Source organism: Phacochoerus africanus, chromosome 9, assembly GCF_016906955.1.
Source record: "Phacochoerus africanus isolate WHEZ1 chromosome 9, ROS_Pafr_v1, whole genome shotgun sequence".
Classification (NCBI taxonomy): domain Eukaryota; kingdom Metazoa; phylum Chordata; class Mammalia; order Artiodactyla; family Suidae; genus Phacochoerus; species Phacochoerus africanus.
In genome coordinates, this window is record NC_062552.1 from 61,133,331 (window position 1) to 61,156,358 (window position 23,028).

Genomic DNA, 23,028 nt, shown 5'->3' on the forward strand with positions numbered 1-23,028 from the left:
AGGGAATTCCAATTAATAAATATAGAAAGAATCATAGAAATAGAAAATTACCATCTGACAAAACCCAGAGCAATAATTGGTACAGGTAAGTCATCAGTGGATGCTAAAATGAGCTGGCAAGAGTGTAATGAGATAAAGGAAACTTACACACCTCAGAATACCTCCCCACAGGATACTTATTAATTACAAGGGGAAAACCAAGAATGTTACCATTATGTTACAATGTAGAAAGCTGGTAGATCCCAGTTAACCTAGTGATCAAGGTTATCATCACCAGTAACAACACTGTGTACTTCCTGATATGATCAACTGAGAAAGGTTGGACATCTGTCTTTCAGAGACCTTCTGCAAAATAACTGGCCAGTGCAAGTGTCAAAGTCATAAATGACAAAGACTGAGGAATTGTCTCAACTGGAGGAGCTCAAGGAGATAAGACAACTAAATGCAATGTGGGATCCTGAGTTAGATCCTGCCTGGGCCAACAAAAGGACAGGGGGACAACTGGTGAAATAAGGAGGAGGTCTGTCAATTAACAGTATTGTGTCAAGGTCAATGTCCTGCTTCCCACTATTGTCCTCTGTTAAATGTTAACACTTGGGGAGAACTGTGTGAAGGGTATGTGAGAATTCCTTGTACTATTTTGACAACTCTTTTATAAGTCTGAAATTATTTCCAAATAAAAAGATTTTTTAAAAAAGATTATAGTACTGGTGCTTATAATCTAAACCTCATCATTTGGAACTGCATTTTCTTTGTTTCAAATATATAAATTTTGTCTCTTCAATAAGATCCACAGTATTAAACATTTACAAGTATTAAATTACTTTAAATGTTTAAAAAGAAGAGTTTAAGTAGCAACAGAGTAAAATATGCTCATTTTCCCTTCATTAATATTAATGATCTAAGAAATGACAACTCTTCTCCAATGATAATAAAACATTTGTTATTTTAAAGGAATCCAAGTAAAGCTGATTCAGCTGAAACTAGTGGAGATTTGAACACTGTGGGAAAAAATCTTATACCAAACATGTTCTCCAAAAGACTCTAAATTCAGTGTTCCCAATGGGTTAAGGATCTGGTGTTGTCTCTGCAGGCTTGGGCTGCTGATGAGGCATGGGCTCAATCCTTAGCCTGGTGTAGTGGGTTAAGGATCTGGCATTGGTGCATCTGTACAGCTGAGGCTTGGATTTGATTCCTGGCCTGGGAACTTCCATATGCTGCTAGTGCAGCCAAAAAAAACCCAACAACAACAACAAAACAAAATAAAAAGCCCTCTAAATTCTATAACCTCTTAACAACAGAAAAGATCTAGAAGTATACCTGAGGACTATGACTAAACTAATGCCATGTAATTTGGTAACAGGACAAATAGGGATGTCAATTAAACCAAGAATTATTTTGTTGCATTCAAAAGTGCTAAGAGAAGCAAGGAAATTTTGGAGACTTTTTTTTTTCGCATTGTACAAGAAATTTTAATAGCGTGGTGTTTACAATGCTTTAAGTTATGCCTGATGGTAAAACATATCATAGATAACTGGCAAGCTACATATTGATGCCAACTTTCAACATACACAGTAAGAATCAACCAGAATTTAGCCCCAAAGAGGCACTTTTTCTTCCAAACTACAAACCTAGTAAACTAAATGGGAGCTCTAAAAATAAAGACACAATCTAAAAAATCTGGCACATATGTTTGAGGTGTTAGGAAATGAAAAATGGAGGGAGGAAAAGGCATCTGGTTTTAAGTGCCAAAATTACTCTTTGTGAGTAGCTAATATCCTTTTGAAAGCATTATTCCCAAATTATGAGTTACTTTAGTGAAAAGATGAGAAAAATAAGAAATGAAATGCTCAATACTATTATTACTGGCTTCATATGCTTAAGATTTTCCCTATGTTTAAGATTTTCATGCTAAATATAAAATAGAAGGTTTTTAAAAAAATGATTGTCAATAATTAGTTCTTGAAAAGATAAGAAACACATAGAGGCCACAATGATGTGGAACAGAAGTATAATTATAGTTTTAAAAGCAAAGCAGCCTAGATAAGCCCTTAAATTCCCTATCAGAGCCATTACCATATCAGTGAAGCCAGATATATACACTCACTTTCCACAAAACACTTAGTATAACAAAGTAGCTCGGGCTTAGGTCAAAGATCACCCAACTAGAGGGCCTCCCCAGTTTGATCCACTATAATAAGTGAATTACTTTCATTTACATAAAAGTTCTTGATTTGTATGTGGATATTCTAGCCCACTGACAGCAGATTACCCAATTGCTAAAACATAACCTCATCCGTGATACTATGAATAACCAAACTGCACAGAAAATTACAAAACATTAACTATTTGTTACCCTATGGAGAGAAAAGTAGGATACTGTGTTTCGGGGGGGGGGGAAATCAGAAAAATAATTTAAAAGGTTTTATATTTCCAGGGATGAGAACCTCTTGAATGTATGCATGTAACTCACACCTCCCGCCTATCACAATTAAAATGCCAAAACAAGTCTAAAATAGGAGAGAATTACATTGATAGTAGAAGCTAGGAATGGATGTCATTCATATGACAAAACTGTTGAAGAATTTCTGCAAGACATGGTAAGATAGAAATAGATGGACGAAGGATGTCAAGAGCCAACTAGTGACTTATCTTCTTGAGAAAGAAGTGCTGTGACTCAAGAGATAAAGCAGAGGAGATACTGGCAAAAACACCACTAACAAGCAGGGCAAGAGGGAAAAAGCAAACCTTCCATTTGGAATCTGTTTTACCGCTACCAATCAAGAGCATTGGAAGCAGTTGCTCCAGGACATGTATTGTAGTACACCAAATGACGATCTAGGAAATCTAAGAATTTCTCCCACAAACAGTGGGCAGATAAAGCAGGAAAGTGGATGAATACCTAAAGCGTATAACTGGCCCATGGCTAGCAAAATACTCATTCCTCATAGAAGAAATTAAGCAACATCACTTCCTTGCTAGGACAGGCTCTGAACCCAGTCCTCTCAGGTTTTTGGGTGGATAAACAGAAATATGGATTTCTATTAGCCAGGTCTGTCATGTAATACTGACAGGAAAAATCTATGAGTATCCAAGGACAGTAAGGTTATTACCAGATGAATCCACCCAGAGGTCTCTAGATGAGACTTCTCCAAGCATAATGATGAATAAAATAAAAGGAAGAAGGAGAAAGAGGGAGAAGAAGAGGAGGAAGAGTAGGAGAGGTTAAAAGGAGAAAGGAGATAGGGAGGGGGAGGAAGTAAAAAGACACCAAACTGGACCTACAAAATCAATCTGCAACAAAAATGAAAGAAATATAACACTCAAGATAAAAAGAGGGCCTGTCCATTTGAAAAAAACCTAAAAACAGAAGTAAATTTTATTTAAAACTCCTTTGTAAAATTTAGTAAAATTTTAAAAAAGGTTTTTTGAAATAAGAAATGAAAGATCTGATATTGGCTAACAGACTGAGGTTTGGCTAAGAGAAAGGTGAAAATAAGTGGGAATCAGAAGAAATAAAAACTAAATCAGAAGAAGAATAAAAGATGTAATAGTAGAATTGGAGTTCCCGTGGTGGCGCAGTGGTTAACGAATCCAACTAGGAACCATGAGGTTGCAGGTTCGGTCCCTGCCCTTGCTCGGTGGGTTAACGATCTGGCGTTGCCGTGAGCTGTGGTGTAGGTTGCAGACGCGGCTCGGATCCCGCGTTGCTGTGGCTCTGGCGTAGGCCAGTGGCTACAGCTCCGATTAGACCCCTAGCCTGGGAACCTCCATATGCCACGGGAGCGGCCCAAGAAATAGCAAAAAGACAAAAAACAAACAAAACAAAACAAAAGATGTAATAGTAGAATAAAATCCATAATAAAATATTAAAAAATGTAATAACAGAAGTAAAAACTACATCAATGATAACCTAATAGAAAAATGAGCAGATTTCAACAGACACTTCACCAAAGAGGATATGCAAATGGCCAATAAACCTAAAAAGCAATATACGATTTTTTAGTAATTAGAAAAATAGAAATTAATGGTGTTCTTGTTGTGGCTCGGTGTGTTAAGAATCTGACTGTATCCATGAGGATGTGGGTTCAATCCCTGGCCTCTGTCCATGGGTTAAGGATTCGGCATTGCTGCAAGCTATGGTGTAGGTCACAGATGTGGCTTAAATCTGGCAGTGCTGTGGCTGTGGTATAGGCTGGCAGCTGCAGCTCTGATTAGACCCCTAGTTTGGGAACTTCCATATGCTGCAGGTGTGGCTCTTAAAAAAAATGCAAAATATTAGACCACACCAACAACCTGCCCTTTCACAATCAGCATTTTACTATGAGCCCAAGTAACTTATACATACATTAAAGTTTGAGAAATGTTGTTCTATAACTCATTCATTTTTGCTTCAAACTCATCCATTCCACTCCTGGCTATATGCCCAACAAAAATACAGGTGTGGTATTCACTGAAAAATATATAGTAGAATGTTCACAGCAGCACTAATTTTTTGTTTTTCTTTTTTGTCTACTCCTTGGCATATGCAGTTCCCAGGCCAGAGATCAGATCTGAGTCACAGTCATGACCTAAGCTGCAGCTACAGCAATGCCAGATCTCTAACCCACTGTGCTGGGCCAGGGATCAAACCTGAATCCCAGCACTCCCAAGACCATCACTGATACTGTGGTGCCACAGCAGAAACTCCACACAGCAGCACTATTTCTGATAGCTAAAAACTGGAAATTACCCAAAGACCCATCAACAATACAATGGGTAGCAAATTGTGATATATTCCAAAATAAGAATGGACAAGCTGTAACTGCACATGATAATACAAAGTTTCATACAAACTGATGAATGAAAAAAGCTAGAGGAGCGCTCTGTGTTATTCATTTTATATAAGTCCAAACCAGGCAAAATTAATCTGTATTTTTTGTTGTTGTTGTTGTTGTTGTTGTTGTTGTTGCTATTTCTTGGGCCGCTCCCGCCGCATATGGAGGTTCCCAGGCTAGGGGTCGAATCGGAGCTGTAGCCACCAGCCTATGCCAGAGCCACAGCAACGAGGGATCCGAGCCACGTCTGCAACCTACACCACAGCTCATGGCAACGCCGGATCGTTAACCCACTGAGCAAGGGCAGGGACCGAACCCGCAACCTCATGGTTCCTAGTCGGATTCGTTAACCACTGCGCCACGACGGGAACTCCTAATCTGTATTTTTTTAAGTCAGAATGGTCGTTAGCCTTTGGGAGAGTTGTAGTTGACAGTAGTGACTGGAAGAGGACATGAAACAGGTTTTGTGGGTTCTTCAAATATTCTGTTTCTTACGTACAAATTTCTAGTTATAAAATGAATGGGTCAGAGAGGCAATGTATAGCATGATAAACTATACTTAATAATACTGTACTGCATATTTTAAGGTTGCTAAGAGAACTTTTTTCCCCCCTTTTTAGGACCACACCCTCAACATATAGAAGTTCCCAGGCTAGGGGTTGAATCTGAGCTTAAGCCTATGCCACAGCCACAGCAACAGGTGAATGGAAAAACAGATGTAGTACTGTTCCCAAAATGCATTCCAAACAGCAATAAAATAGAACATGATACACACAACAACATGGACAAGTCTCAGAAACTATTCTGTGTAAAAGAAGCCAAGCACAAAAGAGTACATACTATACAATCCCATTTATGTCAACTGTTAGCAAAGGCAAAACCGATCTGTAGGGACAGAAAGAAGAGCAAAACGACAAAGTGGATGCCTGGGATGGGGGTGAGTGGGCATGCAAGAACTTTTGGGGATAAAACAAATGTTTCTCATCATGACTATGATGGTGATTTATATACATAAATCAAAACTCAGTAAACTCAATGAGTACATTTTATTGTGTAAAAGTTATACTCCAATAAAACCCATTTTCAAAAAAGCCAATGACAAATGAAGAAAAATTACTTCAACACACATTTAAAGATGTAATATTCTTAAGAGAGATAACGTCAATAACACTAACAACAAAATTCTAGTATCTCAATAAAAAAATGTGGACACTGTGAATTTCCAAAAATGCTGAAAAACTTATAAAAACACCTGAGGACTGACAGCTTTCAATCTTAGAGAAAGATATAGATGTGACTCCAACACTTGTAAACATTCCCCTCATCAGAAGCTAATGTATAAAGTTTTCTGAAATGGTAACATAAATCTCAAGTATAAAAGGGCTATGGCTTAGGAAAAGTCTGTCATCAGACAACAGGATTAGGGAAAGTTCTGCTGAGATTTATTGTATCTATTGCTGCCATTTGTGATCACCTCACTTCTAATAAGATTCTGTTGTCTCTGCCAATTCAGCAAGGAAATTAATCTAACTTCACTTGTATGAATGTGCTTTCTCCTTCCACCAACCTTAAATGGCATCAGTTGGCATCAGAAGTGAGATTGGCACAGACATACCATTACCCTTGTTAAACGAGTCTGCAAGGAGTGTTGGAAAGGCAAGTGAGGGAAGTGCTGCCTGAGGAAGTATGGGTGGAGATGAGAGAGATTAGAGCAGTTATGTGAGCTTCTGTCCCTGGAGTGGAATTCACAGACTGCTCTTACTTCTCAAAAGTTGAGCTCAATGGAAAATTCAAAAGAGGAAAGACAAGACAGTCTAAAGCATAATTCACTGGCATCTCACTAAGGGGGTGACGATCATCACAGATTCCCAAGGGGAGCCCAAAAGCAAAGGGAGGTAGAGGAGATATGGTAGAGGTCCCCCCTCACATGCCTCTCAGACCGGGGAGTGAGCAACTTTTCAGGCCAGGAATGCAAAAGAGCTGAAGTTTATTTAGATGTGGGAAAGTATAAAAATAGAGCAGTGAAATGCTTTAACTTTTCTTAACCCAACTTCTCTGTAGGAAAGATAACGAAAAGAAAAGTGGTATTAATTGATGCCAGTGGGTTTAAATGTGAGAAGGGGAATAATAAAGTTATGAGGAGCTTTGCCTTCCTTGATCATTCCTGAAAAAGAGGGCAAAGAAAGCCTGGTTCTAATTTAAAGAGTTTAAACTGTGATAAAAACTTGATTTTTCAAGTGTGTGCTGGAGTTCCTGCTGTGCCTCAACAGGATTGGCGGGGTCTTGGGAGCGCTGGGATGCAGGTTTGACCCCTGGCCCAGCACAGTGGGTTAGGGATCTGACATTGCTGGCTGCAGCTTGGGTTGAGACTGTGGCTCGGATCTGATCCCTGATCTGGGATCGCCATATGCTTCAGGGTAGCCAAAAAAAATAAATAAGTAAAAATAAAGTGTGTGCTAAATCTTTCCTCTCAGAAAATTATAAAATTGAAACTGTGATTTGGACAAATATTTTTTTAAAAAATGGGTTAAAATGAGTGTTTGAAGGTTCCAGAGTTCACTTATATAAGAATTTAACATTTTCACTGGTAAATAGACGATTTCTTTCGGCAGAATATTTGGACAGGGTGTGAAAAGGAAAAAGGAAAACAAAACAAAACCTATGAACCCCATTTTCTGGATGACCCAAGTTTCCCAAGAAAATAAAATTATAATTGTCTCAAGACTATTTAACTTCTGTGTTTCAGACATAATTTTATTTAGGTGAAGACATTTGTGCTAGATCAGAACCAAATGAGATAAAAAGGAATGCCTGGAAATAGAGGCAAAAGTCTTAGGAAATAATTTCCTTCATTTGGCTATCTTTAAGAATCTTGGCTTAAGACTGGGTTCTGCAACCTCTGAGTAGAAAAGGCTGATAAGAGGTAGATCTTGATAGATTTATAACTATAAAAAGAATATTTTTTGAATTCCACTTTTTGTCTTTTAGGGATGCGCTGGTGGCATATGGAGGTTCCCAGGCTAGGAGTCCAATCAGAGCTATCGCCACCAGCCTACACCACAGCCACAGCAACATGGGATCTGAGCTGCATCCGCAACCTACATCACAGCTCATGGTAACGCCAGATTCTTAACCCACTAGCGAGGCCAAGGATTGAACCCTCGTCCTCATGGATGCTAGTCGGGTTCATTAACCACTGAGCCACGATGGGAACTCCTTGAATTTCAAATTTTAAAAAGGGGTTTGAGAGAGAAGAAATGAATAGCAGCTCACTGAAGCATAAGTTCACTGTGATCCAAAGAGCTCTAGCACCAGGAGGGGAGGAATAAGTAGGCAGCAAAGAGACAGGTGGCAAAAGCAATCTTATACTTAAGGGTGACTGGGTCAGGGCACAGCAAAATGCAGAACTCTGTGCCCCAGAAAAGCCATGCCTCCAAGTTCCCTGCCTTAAAAAAGGCTCACAGCGCTCATCCTATACCTAGCACAAACTGAAAGAAAAACAAGGGAGAAGAAGAAAATCACATGAGACCTAACAAAAAACCAAAACCAACCAAACAAAAAATACCTGTTTGCCTGGTATGTCTGGAGATTATAGTTAGACACATACAACTCAATCCTACAGCTCAACAACAAAAACCCAATCAGAAAATAGGCAAAGAACCTGAATAGATATTTCTCCCAAGAAAATAATACAAATTGCCAACCAGCACATGAAAAGATGTTTAGCAAAATTAATCATTAGGGAAATGCATTGAGATATGACCTTACACTCATTATGGTAGCTAACATTAAAAAAAAAAAAGTAGAGACTAAAAAGGATAACAGAAAAGATCAATGAAACGAAGAGCTGGTTCTTTGAAAAGGTAAAATTGACAAACCTTTAGTTTAGACAACAAGAAAAAAGAGGACTCAAAGAAAATGATAAATGAAAAAGGAGACTTACAACTGATAACCACCAAAATAAAAGGAGCTTAAGAACATCTGAACAATATAATGAAAAATTATATACCAACAAATTGGACAACTTAGAAGAGACGGTTAAATTCCTAGAAATAGACAACGTATCAAGACTGAGTCATGAAAAAACTGAAAATCTGAACAGATCAACTACTAGTAGCAGACTGAATCAGTAATTAAAAATCTCCCAAAACACAAAGTCCAGGATCAGATGGCTTTTTTTTGTCTTTTTTTTTTTTTTTTTTTTTTTTTTGCTATTTCTAGGGCCACTCCCATGTGGCATATGGAGGTTCCCAGGCTAGGGGTCGAATCGGAGCTGTAGCCACCGGCCTACGCCAGAGCCACAGCAACGTGGGATCCGAGCCGCGTCTGCAACCTACACCACAGCTCACGGCAACGCCGGATCCTGAACCCACTGAGCAAGGTCAGGGACCGAACACACAACCTCATGGTTCCTAGTCAGATTCGTTAACCATTGCGCCACGACGGGAACTCCAGGATCAGATGGCTTTTACTGGTGAATTCTATCAAAGTTTCAAAGAATTAATACCAATTCTTCTCAAATTCTTCCAAAAAATAAGAGAGATTCCAAAAATAGAAGAGGGGATGTTTTCAAACTCATTTTACAAGGCCAGCATTACCTTGATACCAAAACCAGACAAAAACACCACAGGAAAAGAAAATCACAGGCCAATATCCCTGATGAACATTAATGCAAAAATCTTCAACAAGATATTAGCAAGCTGAATTCAATAATCCATTAGAAGGATCATACGCCATGATCAAATGGGAATTATTCCAGGGATGCAAGGATGATTCAACATCTGCAAATCAATGGGATATACTACATTAACAATATGAAGAATAAAAAATCCTAAGATCAGAGTTCCCTTCGTGGTACAACAGAAACAAATCCAACTAGTATCTATGAGGATGAGGGTATGATCCCTGGCCTTGCTCAGTGGGTCGGGGATCCAGCACTGCCATGAGCTGCAGTGTAGGTCACAGACGCAGCGCGGATCCACTAATGAATGCGTGAATAAAGAAAATGTTCTATGCATATACAATGGACTATTATTCTGCCCATAAAAAGAATGAAATCTTGTCATTTGCAAATATGGACAGACCTTAAGGGCATAATGTTAACTGCAATAAGTCAGAGAAAGAAAAATACTGTATGATCTTTCTTATATGTGTAATCTCAAAACAAAACCAAACAAAAAACAGGTTCATAGATACAGAGAACAGATTAGCAGTTACCAGAGGTGGGAATGGAAGTGAAAGAAATGGTGAAAAGGGTTTGAAAGATACAAAGGTCCAGTTATAAAATAATCATGGGGATGCAATGTACACTATGGTGATCATAGCTAATAATACAGACAGTTGCCAAGTTATGATGGCTCGACTTACGATTTTTTTGACTTTATGGGGGTACAAAGGCAATACAAATTCAGTAGAAACTACTCTTAATTTTGATATTTGATTTATCTGGCCTATCAGTATGTAGTATGTGTGTGAGCTACCGTTCCCCTGTCTACCACTCAATTGAGAGGATAAACAATCAATACACTTAAAATCATTCTATTTTTCATTTTCAGTGCAGTATTCAATAAATTACATGAGATACTCAACATTTTATAAAATAGGCTTTTTTTTTTTTTTTTTTGTCTTTTTAAGGCCGCACCCATGGCATATGGAGCTTCCCAGGCTAGGGGTTGAATCAGAGCTGTAGCTGCCGGCCTATGCCAGAGCCACAGCAATGCCATATCCAAGCACGTCTGTAATCTACACCAAAGCTTACAGCAATGCCTGATCCTCAACCCACTGAGCAAGGCCAGGGATAGAACCTGTGTCCTCATGGATACTAGTCAGATTCATTTCTGCTGAACCATGATGGGAACTCCTAAAATAGGCTTTGTGTTAGATAATTATGCCCAACTGTATGCTAATATAAATGTTCTGAGCACATTTAGAGAGACTGGGCTAAGTTATAATGTTCAGTACATTAAGTGTATTAAATGAATTTTTGACAATATTTTCAATTTATGATGAGTTTATGATGACATAATCGCACCTTAAGTCAAGGGAGATCTGTACTATATATTCAATATCTGAGAGCTGCCAAAACAATAGAGATTAAAAAGTCCTAATCAAAAGAAAAAAATTTTTTATAAGGTGACAGATCTTAACTAGATCATTGTGGTGATCATTTCCAATGTATACAAATATCGAACCATTATGTTGTACATCTGAAACTAATGTCATGCCAATTATACTTCAATTTTTTAAAAAAATCAAGAAAATAACAAGCATTAGTAAGGATGCAGAGAAATTGGAATCTTTATACACTGTTGATGTGTGTGTAAAATGGTATAGCCATTGTGGAAAAAAGTATGGCAGTTTCTAAAAAAATTTAAAAATTTTTACTATATGATCCAAAACCCCCACTTCTGGGTATATACTCAACAGAACTAAAAGCAGAGTCTCAAAGAGATATTTATATACATCCACAGCAGCACTATTCACAATAGGCAAAAGATAGAAACAACCCCAGTGTCCACTGATAGAAAAATGGATAAACAAAATATAGAGTGTGTGTGTGTGTATATACATATAAAATGAGATATTATTCAGCCTTGAAAAGTAAAGAAATTCTGATACATGCTATCTATAACTGCATGAATCTTGAGGACATTGTGCTCAATGAAATAAGCCAAACACAAAAAGACAAATGGTGTTAGGATTCTACTTACATGAGGTAACTGGAGCAGTCAAATTCATAGAGACATAGAGTAGAATGGTTGTTGTCAGGGGCTGAGCTGGCAGAGAAGCAATAAGCAGTTTTTTTTTTTTTTTCCTTTTTAGGGCCACATCCACAGCATATTTAAGTTCCCAGGTAGAGGTCAAATCAGAGCTGCAGCTGCAGCTGCAGGCACACGCCACAGTCACAGCAATGCCAGATCCAAGCCGTATCTGTGACCTACGCCACAGCTTGGGGCATCACAGGACCCTTTACCCACTGACAAGGCCAGAGATCGAACCCACATCCTCATAGATACCAGTCAACCACAATGGGAACTCCAGCAGTCATTGTTTAATAAATACAAAGTTTCAGTTTTGCAAGAGGAAATAAATTCTGGAGATGGATAGTGGTGACAGCTGCACAAAATATGAATGTACTTACTATCACTTAACTGTGCCCTTAAAAATGATCAAGAAGTTAAGTTTTATATGTGTTTTACCACAATTAAAAACAAAATTTAAAAGCTCTAAATAGGTAAGAGAGAATCTGTTCAAAATGCCAAGAATGGGAGTTCCCTGGTGGACTAGCAGTTAAGGATTCGGCATTGTCACTGCTGTAGCCTGGGTTTGATCCCAAGCCCAGGAACTTCTGCATGGTGCAGGCATGGTCAATACAAAACAAAATAAAACAAAATGCCAAGACTGGAAAGGTGAAGCCAGTTGAGCTTGGGCCAAGGTAAACTGAAGATGGAGCCAAGGTCTCTCCTCCTTTTTGCTCTGCAAACATTTTGAAAGAAATGACAACAGACTGGCCCTAATGCTGGGGCTGCTTGGAGCCTTTTGGCAGTAATGTCCTCATTTGGAATGCAGGTTCTAATTTAACAAGCAAATGGAAACCTATGGTATTACTGGACACCAAGCTGCAGTTTAATTGGAAGCATTAAGTTCCCATGGACCCTACAAGGAGTGGCAATTAGAGAACTATGATGTTTAAGGGAAATCAAGCTTAAATAGCTGCCTGGTCCAAGCAAAGAGCCCAAAGCCTATTTGGATTTCTATAAAAACATCACAGAAGGAGCTGTTACTGGCCCCTAGCAATCAGTTTCTTTGGGGAAAAAAAAAAAAAAGGCTTTGTACCGTTGTGGGTTTTTTTTTTGTTGTTGTTGTTTTTTGGTTGTGCACCTTCTACAAAATTTGATAGTACAAATATAGCACATTTTAATCCATGCCAACAATTAGATTCTCATACTAAAACAGAAGTGGCTAAAACTTTCCATGGCTGTCTGTCCCTTCCTTTTATGGGAAAAATTCTAAAAATATACCACAACCCAGATTAGCATGAAGCGAGAGGGTGTGTAAATGTAGTATTAACATAAAATTGCAACTGAAATGTGCTATAATCCAAATATGTTTCTCTTTCTATGTGTTGGTTCTTGAGGAACCCAGGAAATACTGTGAATACACTGTATAAAATGACAAAATTAGTCTTTAATTTATTGGGCAAAAAAATGTTTTTTATGGCCACACCCATGGCATATGGAAGTTCCCAGGCACAGACTGAATATGAGCCAAAGCTGTGATCTATGCCACAGCTGCAGCAACGCCAGATCCTTTAACCTATTGCCCTGAGCCAGGGATTGAACCATGCCTCTACAGCAACCTGAGCTGCTGCAGTTAGATTCTTAACTCACTATGCCACAGCAGGAACTTCAAAAAATATGTTAAAAATACACATTCTTATCACTTACATGTATACATATTTTTAAAAATCAAATATTTCTATAATAAACATTGATTCGGTAAGAACTGAATATTTTTGGAATTCCCATTGTAGCTCATCGGGTTATGAACCTGACTAGTATCCACGAGAATTTGAGTTCGATCCCTAGCCTCACTCAGAAAATTAAGGATCAGGTGTTGCTGTAAACTGTGGTGTGGACTGCAGATATGGCTTGCATCCCACGTTGCTGTGGCTGTGGTATAGCCTGTTAACTTCAGCTCCAATTCAACCACTAGCCTGGGAACCTCCATATGCCACAGATATGGCCCTGAAAAGCAAAAAAAAAAAAAAAAAAAAATGAGTATTTTAAAAGTTTATTACACCAACAGAACTTAAAAAAAAGGAAAACTCTCCTCAATAAGTAGAGAAACTGAACAAAATTCAACTCCTATTCATGATTAAAAACTTAGCAGACCAGAAGGTAATTTCCTCAATCTCATAAGGAGTATCTACAAAAATACTACAGTTAGCATTATACTTACTGATGAAAAGACCAAATGCTTTCCCCCTAAGATCAGAACAAAGCAAGGATGTCAACTCTCACTAATTCTATAAAACACTGTAAAGGATGACCTAGCCAGTTTAATCTGGGGAAAAAGGAACAGGGAAGTGGGCAAAGAGCATATACTGGAAAGGAGCAATGTAAAACTGTCCATTCACAGACACCAGATCACCTATGTAGGAAATCCTACATACTACATACAGAGCACCTACAAAAAGTAATAGGATAAATGAGGTCAACGTGAAAAATAAATCAACTGTGTTTCTACATACTAACAAACTATTAGATACTAAGATTTATAAAAATCTATTTATAATTATTTAAGTATAAAATATTTGTGAATAAATTTAGTTATATGTATTAGACCTCTTGTGAAGGCGACAAAACACTGCTGAGAGACAGTATATAAATAAATGGAATAAAAGATATAAATAAACAGTTATAACATGTTCATGGGTCAGAAGACTCAATATTAAGATGACAGTTCTCTACGAAATGATGTATAGACTCAAAGGACTCCCAATCAAAACCCCTGCGGGTCGTTTGTTTTTTAAAAAAACTGACTCTAAAATTTATATGGAAATGCAAATGACTCACAACAGCCAGAAAAACTTTGAAAATAAACATGAAGGAATTATACAAAAATTATAGCAAAGCTAAATCAAGACAGTATGTTATTGAAGTAAGGATAGACATTTAGGTCAACAGAACAGAAAAAAGAATCCAGAAATACACAGCACACTGATTTTTAACAAAGATGCCAAGGTAATTCAATGATAAAAAGCTACTCTTTCCAATAAAGAGTGCTAGAACAATTATCTTTCTGCAAAAAAATTAAGCCAGACCCTTAAGCTTCACCATAAATTAAAAATTAATTCAATGGCTCCAGAAATATATTCTCTAAGATCCATGATTATATTCCATAATATAGTAATTTTTTCAATACCACATTGCTTTAATTGAAGGGAAGAAGAGATTCTCTACAAAACAATAGTAAATATTAAGTTATTAAATAACACTGAAAATTCATAATGAACCATATGCTTAAATGCTAAGAATTTAAAGCCACAAAACTTCTAGAAAAAGACACAGAAAAATATCATTGCAATCTTAGAGTATAAAAAGTTTCTTAAACAGCATACAAAGAAGAAAAACTGGATTTCATCAAAATTTTAGGCTTCTGCTCTTCAAAACACACTGCTAAGAAATTAAAAGGCAAGCCACAGACTGGGTGAAATATTTGCAAAACACATTTCTGATAAAAGAGCTGTAATCAGAATAAGAACTCTTATAATTCAAATATCAAAAGACAAAACAAATACAGTTAAAAGGTAAAGACACTTAAGCAATAAGATATAAAAACAGCAAATAAACATATGAAAAGATGTTCAATATCATTAGAAATTAAGGAAATGTAAATTAAAACCACCATGAGATACCACTATATACCCATAAGAATAGTTAAACTTAAAAAGACTGACAATACCAAATGTTGGCAAGGACATGGAACAAACGGAACCCACATACACTGCCTGTGAAACTCAACTTTGGAAACCAGCTTTGCAGTTTCTTATAAATTTGAACATAGCTGTACCATGTCACCCAGCAACAGTTCTTGTCTTGGTAATTTATCAAAGAAAAATGAAACTTTATGTTCATACAAAAGGAGTGTATACTAATGTTTATACCAGTATCATTCAGAACAGCCAAAAAATGAAAACAAACCAATGTCTATCAAAAATTGAATGGAGATGCAAAGTAGTTTTATCTACACAATTGAATACCATTCAGTAATGAAAAGGAATAATCAATATGGATGAACCTCGAAAGTATTACGCTAAGTGGAAGAAGCTGGACACAAAAGGACTACATATTGCATGCTTTCATTTTTATGGAATTCTAGAAAAGACAGAACTATGGTGACAGAAAGCAGGGAAGTGGTTTTGCTAGGTGCCAAGGGTTGGCAGAGAGGACTGACTACAAAGAAACATAAGGAAACTTCTTGGGTTAATCGAAACGTTCTACATCATAACTGTGTGGTGGTTATATGATTATACTCATTTATCAAAACAAACCAAACTGAACTTTTAAAGTCAGTGAATTTTACTTTATGTAAATTGTACCTCAATAAAGGGATCTTTTTAAAAATAATTTAAAGATTTTTAAAAAATATTACTGAAGCTATCTATACATGCAACTCATACCAAATTGTACAACTATAATATTTCTCAATAGTGATGTCTTGTAATACAGTTTTGTAACTGCACTGTAAAAACCACTCCATGTATGATACAAAGTTTTTAACAACATGTACCATGGATGCAAAAGAATGGAGCAGAAACAAGGCACAGCGTGGACCCCTTTGTCTGAGGAAGCTAAACTGCATTAATGTAAGCATTCAGCAAAGATATATAATATTGACAGGGTGAATAGCTGTGTGCTAGGCATCCCTCAGTCCACCATGTGGAAAATTCTACCTTGGAAGCTGAAAAAGCAATCTTATCTCTTGGCAACTGATACAAGCCCTAACACTGGGAGACAAAACACAACTGCCCAAGTAGTGCTACAGTTTTAAAAGTCACAAGGAACATAAGGATGACTTTGCAGGTCACCTCACATTCAAAGACAAGGCTGTCTTCAACTTAAGGGGAGAGATAATTGTCACAATATACAACTGTGGGATGCTGCTGTCACAATATAATAGAATGTGTAAAGGATTCACCAAAAATCCATGTCTTTTAAACGTATTTGACCTATTTGTTTATTGCTGTTTCTTCCCACTAGAATGATGACACTCCATGATGACAGGCATTTTATCTTTGCTGTTTGCTGCTGTATCACCAAGACCTACAACAATGACTAGCACAGAGTAATTACTCATTAAACATTTGTCAAATAAGTTATACCTACATAGATATTTAGTAAATAGTTATACACATGTATTATATCTATGTAGATATTATTCACAGCTAAATGAAGTAAAAACCTTCCCTTACATTTCCTTCCCTGTACAATTTCTTTCCTTAGAAGTTAATAATTGTCTTATATCTCCATTCATTTTGTTTCCAAATACCATTTCAAACATAAAATTCCAATGTATAAAAAATAAATGCTGAGAGGGTGTGGAGAAAAGGGAACCCTCCTACACTATTGGTGGCAATGTAAACTGGGGCTGCCACTATGGAAAACAGTATGGAGGGTCCACAGAGTTACCATATGATCCAGCAATCCCCCTCCTGGGCATATATACAGAGGAAACTCCAATTGGAAAAAATATGTGTACCTCAATGTTCATAGCAGCACTATTTACAACAGCTAAGACAGAAAAGCAAACTAAACGTCCACTGACAGAGGAATGGATAAAGAAGATGTGGTGTATGTATGTGTACGTGTGTGTATATATATATATATATATATATATATATATATATATATAAAATGGAATACTACTTGGCAATAAAAAATGAAATTTTGTTATTTGCACCTCGTGGATGGACCCAGATATCATACTAAGTGAAATAAATCAGAGAAAGACAAATGTTATACAATACCACTTATTTGTGGAATGTAAAAAAATAATACAAATGAAATTATTTACAAAATAGAAAACAGACTAACAGAAACAAAGTTACAATTACTAAAGGGGGAGGGGGAGAAGTGGATAAATTAGGAATTTGGGATTAGCAGATACACACCACTATATATAAAATAGATAAGCAACAAGGATTTACTGTATAGCATGGGAAACTACATTCAATTATCTTATAATAAAGTACAATGGAAAATAGTCTGAAAAAATATATAACTGAATTACTTTGCTGTACACCTGAAACTAACACAATATTGTAAATCAAGTATACATCAATTAAAAAACAAGCTTTCAAGCAAGGTGATGCTACTTCTCCTTTATATATTTCTTCATTCCCAAAGTTTGCAACAATATGTGGGTATTTGTGTATATTCAGAATAAAGAAAAAAATCATTTTTACAAAAGGAGAGTTTTTGAAAAACAATGGATAGCAATTTATCCATGTATCCATCAATAATTACCTTAAATGTCAATGGACTAAATGTTCCTATCAAAAAACACAGAGTGGCAGATTGCATAGTAAAATAAGAGCCTACAATTTGCAACCTACAGAAGACCCACTTTAGGGTAAAGGACACATAAAGATTGAAAATGAGATGGAAAAAGATACTTCATGCAAATGAAAATGACAAAGAAGTGGGGGTAGCAGTACTTATGTCAGACAAAATATACTTTAAAACAAAGGTCATAAAGAAAGCTAAAGAAGGACACTACATTTTTCAAGGCATTGCATTCACCCCCCAACCCCAGTATACACATTCTTTTGACATGGACATGGAACATTCTCTAGGACTGACCACATACTAGGACACACAAAAAAAAGTTTCAAAAAACTTAAGAGGAAAGAAATTACTTCAAGCATCTTTTCTCACCACAATGGCATGAAACTAAAAATCAACCACAAAAAGAGAAATGAGAAAAAACAATTACATGGAGACTAAACGACATGCTACTAAAAAAACCCAATAGGTCAATGATGAAATCAGAGGGAATTAAAAAATACCTTGAGACAAGTGACAATGAAAACACAATCATACAAAATCTATGGAATTCAGCTAAAAGCAGCTCTTAGGAGGGAAGTTCACAGTGATACTGGCTTTACTCAAAAAACAAGAAAAATCTCAAATAAGCAACCTAACTTACCACAGAAAAGAATGAGAAAAAGAAAAACAAAACCTAAAGCCAGAAAAGGAAGGAAATAATAAAGATCAGAGAAAAAAAATAAATGAAATACATTTTAAAATAGAAAAAAAAATCAGTAAAACCAAGAGCTAGTTCTTTGAAAGGGTAAACAAAATCAACAAACCTCTTCTTGGCAGACTCACCAAGAAAACAGAAAAAGAACTCAAACAAAATAAGAAAGGGGAGTTCCCACTGTAGGTGCAGTGGAAATGAAGCTGACTAGGAACCATGAGGTTATGGGTTTGATCCCTGGCCTTGCTCAGTGGGTTAAGGACCCAACTTTGCCATGAGCTGTGGTGTAGGTTGCACATGAGGCTCAGATCTGATGTTACTATGGCTGTGGCATAGGACAGCAGCTGTAGCTCCTATTTGACCCCTAGCCTGGGAACCTCCATATTCTGAGGGTGTGGCCCTAAAAAGCAAAGCAAAACAAAACAAAACAAATGGAAAAAGAGAAATCTCAACAGATACTACAGAAATAAAAAACCACAAGAGAATATTGCGAACAACTACATGCCAACAAATTTTACCACCCAGAAGAAATGGACAGCTTTCTAGAGACATACAGCATGCTAAAACTGAATCAAGAAGTAGATCATTTAAATAGACCCATCACCAGAAATGAAATTGAGTATGTAATAAAAACACTCCCTACAAACAAAAGTCTAGGACCAGATGACTTCACAGGTGAATTCTATCAAATTTGAATTCTATCAAACATAAAGAACTTATACCCATCCTTCTTAAACTTTTCCAAAAGGCTTAAGAGGAAGGATCCCAAAGACATTCTATGAAGCTAAGATTACCCTAATTCCAAAACCAAAGATACCACAAAAAATAAAATTATAGGTCAATATCATGGATGAACATAAATACAAAAATCCTCAACAAAATATCAGCAAACCAAGTCTAGAAATACATTAAAAGGATCATACACCATGATCAAGTGTGATGCAAGGGACCCAGGGATGCAAGGACTTTTCAGTATCAGCAAATCAATCAGTGTGGTATGCCACATTAACAAACTGAAGATTAAAAACCATATTATCCTCTCAATAGATGTAGAAAAATCTTCTGATAAAATTCACCCATTTCCTTTTTTTTTTGCCTTTTTTAGGGCCACAACCTTGGCATATGGAGGTTCCCAGGCTAGGGGTTCCCACAGCCATAGTAACATCAGATCTGAGCCTCATCTGTGACCTGCAGCACAGCTCACGGCAACACTAGATCCCCTATCCACTGAGCGAGGCAGGGATTGAACCCACAACCTCATGGTTACTAGTTAGATTCATTTCTCCCGCACCACAACAGGAACTCCCCCACACCATTTCTGATAAAAACCTCCAAAAAGTGGGCACAGAGGGTACCTACACTTCAACATAATAAAAGCCATCTATGACAAAATCACAGCTAACATCATTCTTAATGGTGAAAAGCTGAAAGAATTCCCACTAAGATCAGGAACAAGACAAGGATGTCTGCTCTCACCACTTCTATTCAACATAATTTTGAATTCCTAGCCACAGCAGAGAAGAAAAAGAAATAAAAGGAATCCAAACTGGAAAGGAAGAAGTAAAAGTATCACTGCAGATGATATGAAACTATACCTAGAATATCCTGAAGATGCTACCAGAAAACTGTAAGAGCTCATCAATGAATTTGGTAAAACTGCAGGATACAAAATTAACACAGAGAAATCAACTGCATTTCTATACACAGAAATCAATTGCATTTCTATATACTAACAGTGACAGATCAGAAAGAGAAATTAGGGAAACAATCCCATTTACCATCTCATCAAAAAGAACAAAATACCTAGTAATAAACCCGCCTAAAGAGACAAAATACCTGTACTCTGAAAACTACAAGATGCTGATGAAAGAAATCAAAGATACAAACAGATGGAAAGATACCATGTTCTTGGATTGGAAGAATCAATATGAACAAAATGAGCATACTACCCAAGGCAACCTACAGATTCAATGCAATCCCTATCAAATTACCAATGGCATTTTTCACATAACTAGATGAGAAAAATTTTTAATTTGTATGGAAACACAAAAGACCCTGAATAGCAAAAGCAATCCTGAGAAAGAAAAGTGGAGCTGGAGGAAACAGGCTCCCTGACTTTAGACTATGCTACAAAACTACAGTCATCAAAACAGTACAGTGCTGGCACAAAAACAGAAATGTAGATCAATGGAACAGGATAGAAAGCTGAGAAATAAACCCAAGCACCTATGGTCAATTCATCTATGACAAAGGAGGCAAAAATATACAATGGAGAAAAGACGGTCTCTTCAATAAGTGGTGCTGGGAAAACGGGACAGCTACATGTAAAAAAATGAATTTAGAACATTTTTAACACCATACACAAAAATAAGTTCAAAATGGATTAAAGACCTAAATGTTAAGACCAGATACTATAAAATTCTTAGAGGAAAACACAGGCTGAACACCCTCTGACATAAATTGCAGCAATATCTTCTCAGATCTACCTCCTAGAATAATAACAATAAAAACAAAAATAAACAAATGAGACCTAATTAAACTTAAAAGTTCTGCATAGCAAAAGAAACCATAAACAAAACAAAAAGACAACCAACTGAATGTGAGAAAATATTTGCAAATTTAGCAACTAGTAAGGGATTAATCTCCAAAATATACAAACAGTTCCCACAGCTCAGTATGAGAAAAACAAACAACCCAATCAAAAAATGGGGATTCCCATCGTGCCTCAGCAGAAACAAATCTGACTAGTATCCACGAGGACACAGGTTTGATCCCTGGCCTCACTCAGTGGGTTAAGGATCCAGCATTTCCAGGAACTGTGGTGTAGGTTGCAGATGTGGCTCAGATCTGGTGTTGCTGTGGCTGTGACATAGGCCAGTGGCTATAGCTCTGATTCGACCCCTAGCCTGGGAACCTCCATATGCTGTGGGTGTACCCCCCAAAAAAGAGACAAAAAAATAAATAAAATATGGCACAGATGAACCTATCTACAGAACAGAAACAGACTTACAGACATGGACAGCAGACTTCTGGTTGCCAGGGCGGAGGGGGAGGAGTGGGGTGGATTTGGGAGTTTGGGGTTAGTAGATGCAAACTGTTATATTAAGAATGGATAAGAAGGGAGTTCCCATTGTGGTACAGCAGAAACCAATCTGACTAGTATTCATGAGGATACAGGTTTGATTCCTGGCTTCATTCAGTGGGTCAGGGATCCAGTGTTGCTGTGAGCTGTTGTGTAGGTTGCAAACATGGCTCAGATGCTACACTGCTATTGCTGGGCTGTGGCTGTGGCTGTGGCTGTGGCTGTGGCTGGCATCTGTAGCTCCGATTTGATCCCTAGCCTGGGAACTTCCATATGTTGCAGGTGTGGCCCTAAAAAGCAAAAAAACAAAAAAAAGAATGGATAGGCAATGAGGTCCTGCTATACATAGCACGGGGAACTGCATACAATCACTTGTGATGGAACACGATGAAAGATAATATGAGAGAGTGTGTATAGATGTATACTGGGTCACTTTGCTATACAGCAGAAATTGACAGAACAACGTAAATCAACTATAATTAAAGTTTTTAAATTAAATTTAAAAAAACATACATGCACCCCGATGTTCACTGAAGCACTATTTACAATAGCTAAGACATGGAAGCAAGTAAATGTCCATCCACAGAGCAATGGATAAAGAAGATGTGGTACATGCATGCAATGGAATATTACTCAGCCATAAAAAGAATGAAATAATGCTATTTGAAGCAATATGGATGGACCTCGAAACTAACATACTAAGTGAAGTTAGCCAGAGAGTGAAAGATAAAAATCATATGCTATCACCTGTATGTGGAATCTAAAAAAAAAAAAAGGATATAAATGAACTTATCTGCAGAACAGAAACAGACTCACAGACTTTGAAAAACTTATGGTTAGCAAAAGTGAGGGGATGGGAGGGATGCACTGGGGGTTTGGGGTTGGCATATGCACACTGAGGTATATAGAATGATTGGCCCACAGGGACTTGCTGTATAACACAGAGAATTCCACCCAGTATTCTGTGATAATCTATGTGGGAAAAGAATCTGAGAGAAAATGGATGTGTGTATATGTATGATTGGGTCACTTTGTTGTACAGCAGAAATTATCACAACCTTGAAAATTAACTATACTTCAATAAAACTTAAAATAAAAAAATATAAAACACTTAAGCATAAATCTGACCAAGGAGATGAAGACTTATACACTAAGAACTATGAAACACTGATAAAGGAAACTGAAGATGATTTAAAGAAATGGAAAGATATATCATGCTCTAGGACTGGAAGAAGCAGTATTGTTAAAAATGGCCAAACTACCCAAAGCAATGTACACATTCAGTGTTAATTCCTATCAAATTACCCATGACATTTTTCATAGAATTAAAACAAATAATCCTAAAATGTATAGGGAACTATAGAA

At 37.0% G+C, this 23,028-nt stretch overlaps 1 protein-coding gene across 4 annotated transcripts in view; it reads right to left on the bottom strand.

Moving 5' to 3' along the window:
- The window catches only part of REC114 (REC114 meiotic recombination protein), a 170,739-nt gene that overhangs the window by 56,723 nt on the left and 90,988 nt on the right, over positions 1–23,028 (bottom strand). The gene's annotated exons all lie outside the window — the stretch shown is intronic.